The sequence below is a fragment of the Sorex fumeus genome, unplaced genomic scaffold (genome assembly GCF_029834395.1).
Source record: "Sorex fumeus unplaced genomic scaffold, SorFum_2.1 ptg000061l, whole genome shotgun sequence".
NCBI classification, from domain to species: domain Eukaryota; kingdom Metazoa; phylum Chordata; class Mammalia; order Eulipotyphla; family Soricidae; genus Sorex; species Sorex fumeus.
Genome location: NW_026606118.1, coordinates 29,999,299 through 30,002,244, shown reverse-complemented (window position 1 = coordinate 30,002,244; position 2,946 = coordinate 29,999,299). Strand labels below are relative to the sequence as shown.

Here is a 2,946-nt window from a genome sequence, read left to right as displayed (position 1 = left end):
AAACCCCAGTATACCTCCATCCCACATCCTCCCCCTACCTGTGGGGCAGATGATTTCCACATTATTCTCTCTCTACTTTGATCACATTCAATATTTTGACACAAGATCCAACATTATTATTTGGGATTTTACCCCAACACTCAGATCTGCCAAAAAGGCAACAATGGAAATTTTTTTTTCTATTGCTGGTTATGAATAACATATGATGTTGTGTGGCTGCAGTTGTGGCCGTGCAATTTTGAAATTCTGAAATTTTAACAATTAAATCTAGAAGGATTTCTTGCCAAAACCTGCTGGGTTACGAGATTTGTTCCTGATTCTCTTGGATCATGGCTGTTAAGCAGCTTGATCAGGAGCCAGAGAGGCTGTTCATGGGTGGCAACTCGGGGTCTCCTTGGGGCAGGAAGGAAAGGGCCGGCTCCACCCTCATCCCATGAGGTCCCTCATGTCTCGTCACTGTGGGCCCAAACCTGACTGTCCAATGGCCTCTGGAGGATGGTGCCCACCGAGCCGCCAAGGGGGAGCAGGTGGAGGGACAACACCCTTTCCCCCCTTGGGTGTCCCAGTGACAGTAACCTACTGCAAGGCCCAGACACATTTTTGCCAAAAGCCGCTGGGTTTTGAGATTTGTTTCTGAGTCTCTGGAATCATGCCGTTAAGCAGCTTGATCAGGAGCCAGAGAGGCCATTCGTGGGTAGTGACTTAGGGTCTCATTGGGGCAGGGAGGAAAGGGCCAGCTCCACCCCAAAATTTTCTTTTTAAAGACAAATTTGAACAAGTTAATTCAAATTAACTTATGAATTGATTTTAGATTATTGTTTTTAGAAGGATTTGGGGACCACACTAGGCTGAACAAGGCTTACCTTTGGCTCTGTTTTCAGGGATAATTCCTGGCTGTGTTCAGAGAACCATATGCAATGCCTGAGATCGAACCTGAGACAGCTGTGTACAGATCAAGTGATTATTTATGTTGTTTTTTTATGGTCCTTAGATTATTTCAATTTCATGATTACGTTTCAGTCATACAATGATTGAGCACCCATGCCTCCACCAGTTCCCATTCTCCACCACCAATGTTCCCAGTAACTCTCCAGCCACCCCTACCCCATCCCACCCCCTGCCTCTGTGGCAGGCACATTCCCTCTCACTCTCTCTCTCCTTTTGGGTGTTATAGTTTGCAATCAGGTACTAAGAGGCCACATTGTTTGGTCCATAGTCTAGTTTCAACACACATTTCTCATCCAAGTGGTCCCTCCACCCATCATTTACTTAGTGGTCCCTTCTCTAGTCCATCTGCCTTTTCCCCCAGTATGTAAGGCCAGCTTCCAAGCATGGAGCGATCCTCCTGGCCCTTATCTCTACTGTCCTTAGGTGTTAGTCTCCTATCAAATACAAATACTTTTAATAATAAAAATAAAAATTATTATTAAAAATTATTAATAAAAATAACTAATTTTTATTAATAATAATTAATAACTAATAATAATAGAGCAGAGCCTGGCAAGCTCCCCGTGACGTATTCGATATGCCAAACACAGTAACAACAAAGTCTCCAATGGAGACGTTACTGGGCCCGCTCGAGCAAATCGACGAACAACGGGCGGGCCTTTACCTTTACCTTTTTAATAAAAATTGATCTCTGAAGTCATAAGCTAAGCAATATGAATGAAAATAGTTTAGTATATAGTGAAAGCTACAATTATTTTACAAATAATTGTAAAATAATTGGCAAAGTTTTTTCTGAGTAATATGATTAGTACAGGCCTAGAAATAATGGTATTACTATGTTAAATGTTTGTTTCTTTTCTTTTTTTGTTTTTAGGGGAAGGTGCTAACACAGGTCCTCCACCCCCACTACAACAAATTATGCAGTTGATTTTCCCACATTTGGGGAAATTATAGGGGTTGGCACATCTGGAGTATAATGGATAAGCCTTGCTCTGGGAAATCAACCTTCATGATCATAATATCTCCCCTGCCAGACAAATATGTCTTTATTTCGTTAATGTTTTTATTGTCTACATATGGATAAAAGAGTGAAAAAATTGCATACGAAATGTGAGATGTGACTATTTCTGCTTGCAAGAATATTTTGAGTCAAATACACAAAATATTATATATGTAGTTCCTATTTTATCCATAATTGGCCAATTTTTGTTCTTGTTTTTAATATATGTTAAATAAGCAAATACTTGCTCATAAGTGAAAGAAGTTGGAAAACACCACAAAACACTCATTGCTTCTAAGTGACAAGATAGAATTTACACAGAAATTCAGAGCTTATTTAGTAGAGAGCTCTGCTTGTCATCTGGCCTATATTAGGAAACTTCAGATAAAAGTCAAGGTCTCAGACTGAGATGGATGTTTAGAGAAAGGGTACCTCACACAATGTGTGCTCAGGTTTGAGTGTTTTTATAAAGCTCTTTTAATAATTTTCAATGTGGTGTAGACTTATCCATCTCCTCTCTTCATCTTGAACCCAAGTAATGTTTGAAACTTTAACAAAAGTTCTTTTTTAATATATTTTTTCTCGAGATTTTCCTTTTCTCTTTTTTTATTTTTTGGTGGGGGGACCACAACCAACAGTGCTCAGGTTTTACTTTTGATTCTGTTCTCAAGGATCACTCCTAGTGAACTCAGGGACCATATGGGGTGCCAGGGATCAAACCCCAGTCAGCGACATGCAAAGGATGAACCCTACCCGCTGTACTATGTCTGGCCCTAAAGATTTTTCTTTAAAAAATATCAAGAATCTTTTCAGTTGAAGTTAAAAAAAAACAAGAAAGAAAGAAAAAGAAAAATGAATGCCTGTACCTTACAAAAAGTTGTTCAAATAATGTTATAAAATGTCTAAGTTGGGGCTGGAAAGACAGCTCAGCAGTAGGGCACTTGCCTTGTATGCCGCCAACTCAGTTTCCATGCTTCCACTGCATGTGGTTGCCCAAG

At 39.9% G+C, this 2,946-nt stretch overlaps 1 non-coding gene across 1 annotated transcript; it reads right to left on the bottom strand.

Moving 5' to 3' along the window:
- Window positions 1-1,819: 1,819 nt before the first annotated feature.
- LOC130034872 (U1 spliceosomal RNA) lies at window positions 1,820-1,990 on the bottom strand. The gene has a single exon (XR_008794186.1). It is a non-coding gene; the product is annotated as a U1 spliceosomal RNA (small nuclear RNA).
- Window positions 1,991-2,946: the final 956 nt, after the last annotated feature.